The sequence below is a fragment of the Heliangelus exortis genome, chromosome 4 (assembly GCF_036169615.1).
Source record: "Heliangelus exortis chromosome 4, bHelExo1.hap1, whole genome shotgun sequence".
Lineage (NCBI taxonomy): Eukaryota > Metazoa > Chordata > Aves > Apodiformes > Trochilidae > Heliangelus > Heliangelus exortis.
In genome coordinates this window covers 2,227,700-2,243,051 of record NC_092425.1, presented here as the reverse complement: position 1 = coordinate 2,243,051, position 15,352 = coordinate 2,227,700, and positions in this window count along the sequence as shown.

Genomic DNA, 15,352 nt, shown 5'->3' with positions numbered 1-15,352 from the left:
TGGAAGCACACTCACTATTCTTTTTCTTCCTAAGCATTGCTGCAGTAAACAACTGCTTCCAGACTCCTCTTTAAGTGAGTGACATGAAAAGAGAGAGCATGGCTTCATATCAACAGCCATTCAAAATGTACCCGGGCTCCCAAACAGACCTCGGGGGTAGGAAAGGCTTGTGGGGGAGGGAGGGAGGGTGCTGCCTGGTTGCTCAGGTTGGTTTTTGCTGGCTTAAAGAAATGATCCCTAGTGGGAGCGTTCTGACCCACATATCAGGGATGCTGCGTTTCCTATGGGGAGGGGAGTTCAAAACCACAACTGCCTAAAATTAGACTCCTGCATCCGTGTAAAGCACTAAAGAAATGGCCCGGTTTTCAAAAGAATCAAATACCCGAGGACTCCGGGTCAGGGTTCTGACCCAGCAAAGCACATGAATATTCTCCCCAACCCCCCACCCCGCGGCAACGTGACCGCCCATGCATTTAAGCCCTAAGTGCTTAAGTGCTCCCTTAGGTAGGGGCTGGAGAACCTAAACACGGGTGTGGAATCGACTGAGCACCATCCACTCTTTTAGATCTTGGCCAGAGGGAGATTTGATTTTTTTTTTGTTTTGTTTTGTTTTGTTTTGTTTGTTTGTTGTTTTCTTTCATTGGATTGGTTTTTTTATCACTTTGCTTTCGTGGATTTTCCCAAGGATATCGAGGTCCTGGAGCAGGTCCAAAGGAGGCAACTGGGCTGGTGAAGGGACTGGAGCACAGATCCTATGAGGAGAGGCTGAGGGAGCTGGGGGTGTTGAGGCTGGAGAAGAGGAGGCTCAGGGGAGACCTCATCACTCTCTACAACTCCCTGAAAGGAGGTTGGAGCCAGGGGGGGGTTGGGCTCTTTTCCCAGGCAACTCTCAGCAAGACAAGAGGGCACAAGAGGTCTCAAGTTGTGCCAGGGGAGGTTTAGGCTGGACATTAGAAAGAATTTCTTTCTGGAGAGGGTGATCAGACACTGGAATGGGCTGCCCAGGGAAGGGGTGGATTCTCCATCCCTGGAGATATTTCAAAAGAGCCTGGATGTGGCACTCAGTGCCATGGGCTGGGAACCACGGGGGGAGTGGATCAAGGGTTGGACTTGATGATCTCTGAGGTCCCTTCCAACCCAGCCAACTCTATGATTCTATGCTACAAAGGGCTTTTAAACACATGGCAAACCTCAGTCCCAAACCCTCCCAGGACAGTTATTTTAGGGGGGGAGGACTGGCTGTAAATACAGAAATTGTTGCAGGGTTGTGTACAACTCCCAAGGGCAGGACAAATGTACACCACACTGAAGAGCAGCTTCCTGAAAAGCTAAATTAACAGCAAACTCTTCCTGGTGATTAGTTAAGACTACAAGAACCTGGGATACTAACAAAAGCCACAGTGTGGTGCATCACACAGCCCTTTCCTGCACACATTCAGATGCAATAATGGAGTAAAAAGATAACTGAAGGACCAGGACAAAGAAAACTCTGCTCCAAGCCTCATTTCCCCCCAAAAATTGACTTGACCCTGGGTGAGTCACTGGCACTTACACTTCTAAATCTGCAAAAGGCCACTCTACTTTTCTGCCTTTGGAGTGAAGGGAGACTAAAAATCCATTAGTGATTGTGAGGTGCTCAGATATTAAATTCTTAAGTGCTTAGATACATCAGCAGAGTAATTTTCCAAAGGGACATTATTGAACAGGTCTGAGCTTGGGTTTTGGTAGCATTTGTCATAATGTGTTGTTGTAGATCTTTATTCCTGATGTTTTATTTATTACCAAGTATTAAAGGCTGGGTTTCCTTATGGTGCTAAGATTGACTTGGAGGAGTTCCACAGGGAAAGAAAATGTTTTCCATGTTATAAGATTAATAACAAAGGGAAAGAGAATAAACTTATGTTGCCATTTGATTAAGGCAATAAATAAATGCCTTCACTTTGGCCCATAGCATACCATCTAACTTCTGTGTTCTTATGCCTCTCCAGCCTCATTAACTGCCTTGCTCTTGTGTTCTCTTCTAGTTCTAGAATTAATGTAATAAATATTGAAAACTCAAAACAAACCAAACCCCAACCCAAACAAACAAACCCCTAAACCCCCACATTTAGGCCATAATAAATATAATTCTGTATCGCTTGAACTGAATGTCACTGTGGCATGGTGACAACAAAAATGCCATATTACTGTTTAATTGTCAAGTGCTGCCTAAATCTGCCCATCAGTGGCAGTGATCAGGACAGAAAAGGAGCCAAGTTACAGATACCAAGGTCAGCTTAAAGGTGAGGAAAGACAAGCACATGACAGGGAAAAGCATTTAAGAGTGACTTTGGGGAAGCTGCCTGTTTCTCCTACTTAAACCAAGGCTATATCTACACATCATGCTCCATGTTCTCAGAGAAAGATTTTTTTGTTGTATTTCCTGTTTTCTCATGCATTTGTGTTCTTTCAGGCATGCAACTTTTGGTCCTGTTTTGCCAATCAACACAAACCAGATGATCCTGCTAAGCCTTAGTTCAGAGTGTTTGACACTTGGCTGCCTTGCCCTAAGGTCTTGAGTCATTTGGGTGCTTTTTCTAAGGGTGAAGTCTGCCTTGGACTGCTGGCTCTGCAGGGGATCAGTGAGCAAAAGGCTTCTCAGTGTGAATGATCCTGATTTTACAGCCCAGCATCATGTGGTACAGCTGCCTCCTGCATCACACTGTCTGTCCTATTATTCATTCTGGCTTCTCTTATCCTCACTGGTGGGGTCTTCTTTTGGGGTTCTTTTTGCTATTACTAGGAATCCCTTTGGCAAACTAAACAAGTGGGATTATATCCAGCTTTTATAGAGGTGTTAATCATCTGTTTATATTTTAATATCACCAGTGCCCATATTCTGTAACACAATGGAATATCTTCGTTTTCTTAATCACTATTCTGAAAGGGTTTTGGAAGCTTTCAAATTAAAAGGCACTAAATAAAACACAGGGCTCTACTAGGATCCTTAGCACAGCTTAGACTAAAACCTCAAAACCACTTCCTGTGGTTTTCATACAGCTGCTCTATATCCCATTTGATACTCATCCTGTTAATCCAATACTTTGATACAGAACTTGTTCCTGGGCACCCTGCTTTATTATTTTGTCTGCTCTTGACTAGTCCTGTAAACCACACAGGTTCTGTGTTGTATTGGTACTGATAATGTACTTCAACTCACTTTTGCATAATTTGGATTCTGATCTGATGCCAAAGATTGCTTTTCATGAGTTACATCAGCCTAAAGAAAGCTCTCTGTGAATAACTCTGCAATTCAGAGACAGAGAGAATCCCTTCTGAGTGTTCTGTGATACAGCCATATCCCTTTTTCTCTCTAGCAAGGACCAGGCATTTCTGTAGGCTGATCAGAGCAGGCAATGAATTAAATAAAATTTAAACCCATTTGGCTAACAAAACTGAACCCAAGTTTATCACAGAATAATAACAATTCCTGACATATCCCTGTCAGTCTTCAAAGGACTTAGAAAAAATGGGTTACAGCAAGAGATGCTCAATTTATGGATTAAGAATCTAAGGCAAAGTTTACTACTGGCTATGAAAACAGCTGAGGATTAGGCTTTTAGAGTAGTTTTCTACCACCTACAAAGGGCAAAAGGTGAGGTCTAAGGATCTTCAAATGTCTGTGTTTTTGCTTCCTCCTGCTGTTTATAGCTCTTCTGTTGTATTTTTCTGAAAGAAATATAAGTCCATAAACTTTTGCCTTCTTTCTCACCCTGTCCTTTTCTAGAAGGAAATGACATGAAACTAAAAGGCTGCCCCCTACATCTGCTCTACACTGCTAGACAAAACAGAAAAAAAAAAAAAAAAAAAAAAAGAGGGGGGCAGGGGGGAGAAGGGTGAGGGGGAATTTTGATTAAAGGCATTTTGGCCAACATTTATAATGGAACACACAGCAATGCTCTTCTGTCTTGCCCTTTGCTCAGTTACCCACAAGGCCCAAGCCACATTCATGCAATTTGCTGAGCCCACAGCCTGGAATCAATGAGGTTTATGCAAGAAGAGAGCACCTGCCTCGGGCTGTTACTGGTTTTATTTATTGCCTGTGTTATTAGACCACACAGGAACCCCAACAACAAATACTGTGGGAAGCCCTGTGTAAACAGGGAGCAACATGATGGTCCTGTCCCAAAGTGGTTACAAACTAAACAGGGGACAAGAGACCACAAATGGATACAAACAGAGGGAGAGAGGAGAGGAAAGGAGAATGCTCAGTGTGGCTGACAGCAGCATTACCTCACTGGCAACCTAAAGGTTGTCAGAGCTTTTCTTGACATCATTCTCTAGAATCTGAGGAGATTCTAGAGAGCTACCAAGCTAAACCCCAGGGCATTATGCAGGGTATCCTCCAAGTAAGAGGAGATCCTCACAAAGCAGAAAATTCAAGAGAGGGCTTGCTTGGAAAGGAACACAAGGAGCTGGTAACTCTGAACAAGAAGGAGATGGTCCATGTTAAGGTTTAAACATTTGAATGTCACAATACTGCATTCCTGACTGCCTTGAACAGTGACCCCCTCCTTCTGCTCCTGACCAATCCTGTTCACCCACAGCCTGATCTAAAAAGGTGACCAAGCAGGGCAGGGCTGGAAGTCTGCTCAGGCAGGGCAGTCACTGGAGCTGTTCTGTTCCCTATTCCTGTCTCCTGACAATGAGAGATGATAGGCAGGGCCCCAGGGGGCCTGAAAATGAAGATAGGCAGCTTATGTTGATGTGAGATAGGGGAGGGGGGAGGTAATGCAGGGATGCCAAGACAGGAGTGACATGTTCAAAGAGACAGGCTAGGAAAATGATTTTTGAAGCAACAGCAGTGGCATGAAGCATGATTAGGCCAGAGAAAAGGACATGGCAGCAACTGACCTGTTAAATAACCAGAGCTTCGGCAAGAATTTTAGCTGCATGGAAGAGTGGGAAAAGGTGCATCTTAAAAGCTGGAAGATTTAAGTATCAGGGGGCAGAATGGTATAAGTAGCTCTAAGACTGAAGCTTTACCTATGTATAGCAGAGAAGTCAGAGATGATGTTCCAACAGAGTTGTGACAGGAAAATGAGGTGGGCAGAGGGCTTGGTGGGGGTACAAAGAAGAGCAGCAAGCAGAAAGTCAAGGCATTTTCTCCCTTTCCTCTTCTGTTCCACTCTTCTCTCTACAGCTATTTAATAGAGGCAGCTATAGAGCAGCCCCCTAGGATAAGCCAACAATTCAGCAAAGAATTTAAGTGCAGTCCCACTAATGATTCTTTCCTCATGTGGTCTAGATCCTGTTCAATTTACCCATGAGGTTGTGTCTCTCATCTAACTCAGAAAATACAAGTCCTTTGCTCCATGCTCAGTAATAAAATGCACAAACCTTGAGCAGTTCTCTCCTGTATTGCTGCAATAAGATTACCAGCAAGATGATGGCCTCTGGTTGTGAGAAGGGAGATTTCACAGTATTAAATGTTATCCAGTCTGCTACTGAAACAGAGCAGAAAATACAAGAAGGAACAATGAATTATATTACTGAAAGTATCACAGACCATAGTGGTGATGAAGGAGATAATGAAAGACCAAAATTTTTAATTATACACAGAACTAAAAACCAACAGGGCCTACAGTTTGCATTTGTTGCCAGAGGAGGGCAGTCATGGCTTTTTTTTTTTTTTTTTGGTATGATTTGAGAGATTTAAATCAAGATTTCCCTTGGTAGCATTTCCCAGGCATAAATCAAGCCCAAATGAATAACCTTTGATTTATCATTCCTAATGGAGATGTACATCATACTGCTGTGTCATCACATTTCAACATTGGCCATTATGATGCCAATCATACAGTAATTTTCTTCTGTGTCATAAGCAGCAATGAAGATGTACATTTCCATTCAGTACAATTAGATTTTCATGTTTCTTAATGATAACTGAGGGCATTAGGCAGAATACCTGCTTTTGCTGCCTCTAACTCTTTTGTGCTCATATTGTTCTGAAACTGTATCCAAACAATTACCCCATCACCTCCTTCTTGCAGTTAAACACCACCTCTGCTAATATGGGAGAAGGTGAGAAAGATTTAAACTATTATTCCAAGCTGCAGAGCCACCAAAACCCTTGGCAAAAACCTGACCTTGACTACCTGAGAGTTTTTTGATGTGTTTCATGAAAACAGTTTGGGTTTGCCACTTGTGACCTAACCCACAGCACCAAGCTCAGTGCAGGTGTCTGGCTGGGACTGGTGACCCAGTACCAAGCTCAGTGAGAGTGTTGGGAATTCAGCACCCAGGGAGAACCTGAGCTACTGTAGGTGGTAATCAAACTTTTCTGTGAGCAGAGGCCTTCTACTGGGTGGGTGGATGGGTGGTTCTCAAGGCTCCTGGCTCTTCCTCAAACATGGGTTTGATGGATGGGCCACTCAGATGAAGAAGTGGCTCTATGGCTGCACCCAAAGAGTGGCTGTCAATGGGACAGTGTCCAAGTGGAGGACAGTGACAAATGGAGTCCCTCAAGGATCAGTACTGGGACCAGTCCTGTTTAACACCTTTGTCAGCAACCTGGATGGTGGCACTGAGTGCACCCACAGCCATTTTGGTGATGACACCAAACTGTGTGGTGTGGCTGACACACGGGAGGGAAGGGATGGCATCCAGAGGGACCCTGATGGGCTGGAGATGTAGGCTCATGAAAACTGCATCAAGTTCAACAAGTTCAAGGTCCTGCATCTGGGTCAGGGCAAACCCAAGCACCAATACAGGCTGAGCAGGGACTGACCTGTGAGCATCCCTGAGGAAAAGGACTTGGGGGTGCTGTGGGATGAGAAGCTCCACGAGCCATCCGTGCACACACACCATACAGCTTACAGGGACAGCTCCAGAACAGAGGGACATGCTAAGACTGGAGGATGTGAAAAACAGAGCTTTGCCACCAAACCCCGAAAGTTATCAGCTCACAAAGCAAAAACTCAGCCCGGAGGTACCACCCTGTGCTCCGAGAGCCCCGAGGCCACCACCGGCAGCGCCTCGGCAGCTGCACCCTCATCCCGGGCGCGTCAGCGCCATCCCCGGGACAGCACAAGACAGGCGGCTTCAATGCCACCTCCTCCCCCCGTGTCAGGCTGTAGCCGAAAGGGGTGTGCATCCCCATGGCAAACTTCAGCCGCAACCCCCGGGGAAAGCCTCCAGCCACACAAGATGGCTCCCGAGGGGAAGGGTGTCAGGGAGTGTGCAGAGCGCTGCGGGCGGGCGCAGGGGAGGGGGTGAGGTGCCCCGGGAGACACCGCCCGCGCCTGCGGGGTTTTTCCGGCTTGCATAGGGGAGATGAGGGTGGGAGGTTCGGTGCCTCCGAGGGATGAGCCCCCGGAGCCTTCCCTGAGACCGCAGCGGAACCCGCACCCGCGGCGCTTAGCGGTGTCGGGGCGCCCTCCAGTGGCCGCTCCCCGCAGTGCCGGGGGCTGCGCCACGACCCTCCCCGGGGTGCAGGGATTTGGGGGATGGCGGCGGGAGAGCTTAAAAAAAAAAAAAAAAAAAAAAAAAGGAAAAAAAAAAGGAAAAACCTCCCCAAGCGTGGGGCGGTGGGGGGCTGAGAAGCAGACTGGGGCGGTAAAGACACCCGCGGATGGTGCTTTTTTTGTGCTCCGCTTCTCCTCCGAACGCAAGGTCTTACCCCAAAAGAGGAGCTCTGTGGTGAACAGGGTGCACTGGGCGGGTTGTCTGAGCGCTCCTGGGTGTCAAGGCTTCTTTCTGGGAAGGGTTAAAGCAAGTTAATTTCATTTAATCAGCCTGAGAGCTAACAAGGAACCTCACCACTAAAGGGAGGCTGTGGAGAGACCAAGCGGCCCCGCTCCATGCCCACCAAAGCCCAAGGACTGCTGGTAACAGCAGCGTCCTTCTGACCATCTAAAACCCAAGGTCCTGGAAAGGAAAATCGTTGGCATTTTAGCAAGGCAAAGTTCGAGCTGCCTGCTTAATCCCGGAAAAACTTCCCAGTTACATTGTTACCAACCCAAGCCTGGAGGTTTTCACAACTGATGAAGGCAGAGAACTGCTTTGCCCCCATGTGGGGTAGAACCAAGCTGTACACTCAGGTTGAGCCAAAACCAGATTTAAACTACTTTTTAAAAGCCCTATCTGTTGCTATGACAAATGCCTGGACCCAATCTGCCCCTCTGTGGGCTCTGAAGGTTTGTAGCCTGCCCTCTGACCAAGGATGCCCTGCCAGCTGGGAATCTAGTTACACAGGTCAGATGGCCTCAAGAATTCAAATTAAACTACAAATATGTAACTATGGAGCTTGCCCTCCTCAGGAGGTAATTACTTGCCCACCAGAAAAGTCCCACAGTGATGGGGGTGCCCAAGTCCAGGGTCTCAGTAACATTCACAGCAGTCTCAGAGCAAACCCCTGCTCCTACCTGGGCAGGCAGAAGGTGACTGTCTGGGTGAATGATGCTCTTCTCCAGAGAGGAAACCAGGAGCAGCAGACAGACCTTAACCCAGCCAACACACCAGCCAGAAAACCCCCACAGGGTTCTCTTGGGAGCCATTTTATCCTCAGCACTGTGATGGGTCCATTTGGGCCACCTGACCCAGCCTCTCATAGACACAGCTGCTCCCCATTATCACTGCCACATCAGCAGACTGTCCCAGGAAGGTTTTTTCCTACCCTGGTCCTCTCAAACCAGGACACAAACCCAATTCTTTTCCAGGTAAAACGTATTTTACAAAGTTAGGATGCCTCATGACAGGAAAAAGAAAAATAAACCAGAAAAATGTACTCAGCAACCAAAAACCCAGGCCTCACTGGGGATGACTTTGGCAATAAGCTAATTAAAGGTAAAACTTGGAAAGAAATACAAACAACTACCTATTTGTCAAAGAACAGAGAGCACAAAGGCCATGCTGGTTCCCATTTTGAAGATGGAATCTTTTTCCAGTTACAGGAGAGTGGGTTAGGAGCAACTCCACTGAAATTAATAGTCACAACACTGCAGAAGCAGACTGAGAAAAAAATCAGGTTCTCCCAATGCCTGCTTGGTAAGAAATGTGTTACTAATGAATGGCAGGAGCTGCAAATGTCATTCTCAGCTTCCTATTTTCACTTTCAAATTTGCCAGTAGTGTCCTGATTAAAATTGTCCAGTTCTGTAGCTGAGACTTGGATTAAGTTAAAATTACTAGGATTAGAAATGGTGCAAAAGCAGAACCTCACATCTGATCCTCTCTGAATTTCTACAGGAAGGAGTTTGGAGTCAAATCCCCAGATGTGAACCTGTTTGCAGGATTTAATTCTGGGTCAGCAGGAGGCTGAACTCCTGTCCTGGTTTTGTGTGGGTGTAATCCTGCTAGAGCATTTGATTGTAGGATTTTATGGGTTTTATGAATGATTGAAAGTGAGAGGAAGGAGGTATTTCATGAGTAATGATGAGACTGGCTTCCTATTCACAGGGTATGGAGGAACCAAAGACACTACACTAGTTCTTATAAATTGTTGAGAATACAAGACATGGGAGGAAAAGTGCCAAAGTTCAGCACAAAGACCATTTCTATACAGTATCAGCACAGTGGAGCTTCATTTTTTGTTTGTTTTTTAGGCATTATTATAACAAGCATGATTAATATTTAATAAAGGATGTCAGAGTTTTGCAGGCTGACGTTCTGGTGTTGCCATTTAACAAAAATATCAACATAAATCAATTCACACTCTGTTGCTTTACCTAAACCCAGGGGTTCAGCCTACTAAGGGAGCTGGATTAAAATCAGGTAGAGAGAAAAAAAAAGAGTGCAGAGACACAGCTCGTGTTTTGGGGACTGAGAATAAGTAAAGGAATGAAAATATGGTACCAGGATAAAGATAAAAACCACACTGGGCTGAAGAGTTTCAGACAAGAAGGCAGAGGATGCAGAGAGAAATCAAGAGAGTTTAAGAGGAATTCTTGAACAGTAACCCACAACTTACTGGTGCTAATAGATGCATAATTGCTTCAGTTTGCTATAGTTCAGTGAAAGTTCAGGCTGGTTCATCTGTTTACACAAGGAAAGCATCTGGTCTGCAGCTACTAACCTAAGAAAAATATTCTGGATGGCAAAGTATTACCTTGTGTAAGCTACATTTACTATGCTCAGCATGTCAGCTGGTCCCAAATTACTGAAGCCTTATATTCAGCTTTGTCTTGGTGCACGTGGAATTGTTTTTTTCAAGGACCAAAGTCAGAGACTGCTCATTCCATACTGCAATTATTTCAGGTGATTCTGCAAGGGCAGCTCTGTTGTGAAGTCAGGAAGATTATTATCCATTCTCCTTTTTCTTTTTTACATTTTTAGGAAGGAGTGTTTTCAGTAAATGCAGTCAGGAAGATTATTATCCATTCTCCTTTTTTACATTTTTAGGAAGAAGTGTTTTCAGTAAGTGCAGTCAGGAAGATTATTATCCATTCTCCTTTTTCTTTTTTACATTTTTAGGAAGGAGTGTTTTCCCCTCGTTGGGCTAGAGCAGATCTGCAAGCATTCCCTTCCCCTCACTCCATCTCCCACCACTGACTAAGGGCACAGCCATTATCCTGGAACAGGGAGAGTCTGGGATGGAATCAGCCATTTCTCTCCCTGTGTGTGTCTGTGAGATAAGGACACAGCATTCAGCCTTTGAAAAGATGTTCTTCTGAGTAGCTTCTGTGTGTTTCCCCCTGCCTTTCCTTGATTAACTTTGCGTGTGACACGTATGTCTGAAAGCCAGAATGATCTATTAGGGCTCCAGCCCCCACTGCTGACGTCAAGAGCTTTATCAATTACTTTAATGAGCACAGGATTAGGCCTTTGTGATTACATGAAGAACCAATTATTGGATTTTTCTATGAACCCACATTAAAACCTCTTCACAAATGGAACCTGCAGGGTGGGAATCAGAGGAAACACTGCCTTTCTGTTTCAGTTTAAATGTGACTTTGGTACTAAGCCTATTATATTTAGTTTTTAAAATGCAGTGCATTGGCAGAAAGAGACACTTTTTGCCCTATTCTCCTGCTCCCAGCGATGACGCATTGCACGGTTTAATCTCTTCCCAGGCATTTCTTGCTTAAGAACCCAGCACTTTCACAGCCTCCATATTAAAAAAAGATTTTTAGCATTTGGCAGGCTGAGACCCCCCCCAATATATTCTGTTTTACAGATGGGCCTTGTGTAATTTCATTGTCAAGCAAGCAAACAAATAAAATAATAAACTTAAGCCCTGAGCCTGTGATTTATTCTTCTTGCTTTTCTTCATGGTCATGAAAGTTTGACAGCTGGGATGTAATGCCCTGGCCTACATACTGCACAGCACAGTGCTGCAGATCTTTTCATTTTCCTGTTGTTTCTAATCATTATTTATTATCTGGGATGATTATCAATCATTTCTTGAGCAACTCTGAGAGGAGCAAGCACATCCTCCAAGCCACGGTTTTTGATATTTGAAGTGCAAATATTAGCTGACTTCAGTTTAGCTTTCTGAAAATTATTAATCTGTGGTTGCAGGTGAATGTGATTTCCAGGTAAACACAGTCTTTGCATCAGTAATTTTTGCTTAAAATCATAATCACTAAAAGTGAACAGCTGCCTTTCAGGCACAACCTGTGATGGGGTTGATGCAGAGCTCATGTTTCACCCTTTAATCCACCATAAATTCATCCTGGCACTTCACTGTGCTCCTGCACATCCAGATAAAAAGATGGCTTTTATAATTATTACTTCTGTCTCATCCTTGAAAATATTCTGCAGAAGGTAGATATAAACTGCATGATATTTTGTCTTGGAATAAAAGCTGATAGTGCTATTATGGTGAGGTGGCTGGAGCTGAACCTTACTGAAGCAGGTTATTTGTGGTTTATTGGCATCACAGGAAAATACTATTTACAGGTTATAAAAATCACAGAAGATGCAGTAACAGAACCTGACTGTGTGGCACACACTGTGTGTTGAGTTCTGCCTGACTAAAACACTGTTTCCTAGGCCAGATATTTCATGCAGGAGCATGTAAATCTTATTTTAAGCTGAGAAAACATTAAATAAGAAGGGCTTTATATTTTGGGTCATTAGGATTCAGTATAAAGCTCCAAAGTAATCTCATGAAAGTAGTGGTGTGATCCAGGGGAGGGACACCAGCTTAGGAGTCAGGGGGCTTGTGTTTAATTTCTAGCTCTGAGTCTCACTTGATGGTTCTGGCCTCCTCATCTCAGCTCTTCCTGATGCCATTTTCCCCTGGTTGTCTTCACTATTTAAACTGTAAAATTGTTGTGACTGGCATTATTCTTCAGCATGCATTTTTATAGCACTTAACCACAGTGGAGCTCTGTGGACTAGGTCAGGCATTTTTTCATCTGTTCTAGTAAAAAAATAAAAGAGACCTCCCCCTTCAAGTGGGTAAAAGGAACAATGGGATGCTATCAGAAAAATGAAGGAAATTCCTATCTGAATTTTGGATACAAATCTTTTAAATAGAGCAGGGTTTTCTTTATTGTGCTACATTTTTCAAATGGAGGAATCAAACAGAAATTATGCATGAAGTGAATGAAACCAATTTATTCCTGCTCAGCATATCCATAAATATATTTGTGCTTTTTCCTAGCTGCTGAAATGTTACTTGGATTTATACCAGACAAGTTCAGCTATGAGTGAATGACAAACAAGCCCAAACTGACCTAGATGGATTGGTCAGATGGGTTTCCTGAGAGCAGCTCAGTTCTCCTCTCACATCAGGACCTGTGGTGCCAGGATGTTGACCTTGACATCCAGAATCAGGTGCCTTAAAATACCTCAAGTTGCAAGTCAAGAATTGCTTTTCTATTTCTTTTCCAAAAAGTAGTTTCACAAAGCAAATAGTTTTGCTAACATAGATAAATGAGGCAGAAATGTAGCTGAAAGTGATTAATTTGAGACTGTAATTATTCAAATGACAGCATTCTTCATTGTTTGGCTACCTGTAGATTTAAGTTGGCAATTTTACAAAATGCTGGCTGTGTTGTTGGCAGACAGGTAGTTATTGGATATTAGAATGCACAACCCTTCACGATTTTCCTTTCTTCTCTTTTAAGTGCTGTTTTCTCTTTTCCTTTGATTGTCTCAGATTATTTCTATGTTGGTCTTTTTACAGTTTCCTTCAGAACACCTATTTGTGCATTTATAAACATTAAGGTTAATCCCTGCTGTTAGGACATCATTCCTTCCACAGAAATCTACCTGTGCTTTTAGCTACTTTGTGCTGTTCTTAATAATTAAGCCTGATTTACAGTTGGTTTATTTTGCCAGACTGATACTAAGAAACCAGGAGAACTTGGCCTCTGTGCTTCTTCCCTTGTTTCCCTTCTTTTTTTGGTATTCTTTCCTCTCTTTGTCTTGAACACATTCCCTTATTCTTCTATAAAATACAGCCAAGTCATTAAAGAGCATTCAGGAGTGGGAAATAATTTCTACAGTTAATCAAGTAATGCATTCAATTAATAAGCCTCTTCATTATTCAAACAGCCTAATTACCACTGTATTCTCTACAGTTTTCTTGCCCTGTTTCACAGCTGATTTTCTTACTTTCTTTCCCAACAAGATTTTTTTCTCTTCCTCTTTATAACCACTAACGTGGAAGTAGAAACTAAAAATCATAATCAGAGTAAGGCAATATAAATACTCTATTAACAGCTATTCAATAATTAACATTTTACTCTTTGCAGCATAAAGATGCTTATGCCAGAAATCTTTGCTTACTATTTAAAAGCCAGTGCTAACTCAATCCAGACCTTCTGAGCCCCCAGAGCTCACCCATAATCTTGGAATTGCCTGAACTGGTTTCAGATTTTTGTCAGTAAGACCCTGCTGGGAGGAGGATGTGTTTGTGAGCACATTTCCTGGGAACTTGAGCTTCTGGTTGGATTCCTTCATCTTAAAAGGTCTTTTCCAACCAGAAGAATTCTGTGACTCTGAGCTAGCAGGCATTCCCAAAAACCCACTGGATGCCACACAGCTCACATCCAGTGGTGATGCTATCCCTGCCAGCTGGTGACATCCCAGTGGTGCCTTCACTGCCAGTTTCCCAGCCCATGGAGCATTTAACCAACATTGTGGGAGGCACGAATGCAGAACGAGGTGATCTCAGTCATCACGAGGAACGTGCAACAACCCCAACGTGCAAAGCTGGGTGGGATGAAAGAAGGGCTGCTCCTCTCCAAAAGGCAACCAGGGCTTCAGAATAATGATGTGGGCACTGGTGTCAGCAGAAGCCTCATGGGCTGAATACCTCACTGGGAGAAGACATTATGGGGCTCCTGCTCAGCTGAGTGTTTTTGTACAGATGTTCAGCAGTACAAGGACTAGAAACCAAGCCTTTCCCCTCCAGTCAAGCACTCCATCCAACCTTTCACTGCAGCATTGCTCTTGCTTTGATTGATACTCAGCCCATGGGAGGTGGAATACTTTCAAAAGGAATGTTAAAAACAGTCCTTTTGTAAACCTTGAATAACCTACACTCCTATAGCAGGGATGTTCCTGTGCAAGCCGTAGGATTCAACACACACCTACTAAATCTATTTAAAGATTGATTAAGATATTGATTTTAAGAGCCAGTGAGTTTAAAGAAAAAGGGAACCTACCTGTAGGTCATTCTGTGGATGCAGAAACCTCAAGAATCATCTTGCTGCTCATCATAACCACATCTGGCCTTCACAGACCATGAAGACTATTGGTGTCTCTTGGGACCAATAAAACAAGCATTTGTGGTTCATTAATTTCTGTTTCCAATAATGTTTTCCTTAGTGGGCAGTGTTTGATTCAGAAAAAAATTACTTCCCAGTGACTTTTTGAAAAAAATAATATTTTCCATAGTGCACTAATAATCAATATTCTCCTTTGTATGGGTAACAGATGTTACTATAGTGACAGTACTCATCTTTCTGCAACACTGACAGCTCTGAAGTCTTTTTCAGACAGTTTATCAGCCTCTTAATTCCAAGCTGGTGATCAATATCTAGAGCTACCTGCATGTTTTGTTTTAAGTTGTTTCTCATCTTGACTCATTAAAAAAAATTACTATTACCACTTCTTTCATTACCCACCTATGCTGTACAGCTTGCACACAAGGTTTTGATGTACAGTGCAACCTTTTCTCATTTTTCTGTCTCTTCTGCAGAGATTGCAGCCATCAATATTAACATTCCAGATCTCTGATTTATCTCATTACATTTCTGCATTAGCAGCCAAGTCATAATTTCCTTCCTGCAATGTCACTGTGAGCTCATTTCCCATACACTGCATGTGTATACAGACAATTATTGGTTTGATTGCTCACTTCCTCCCTACTGGCCTTGCCTTTTCTCCTTTCAACATAAAATATTCCAGTATTCAAT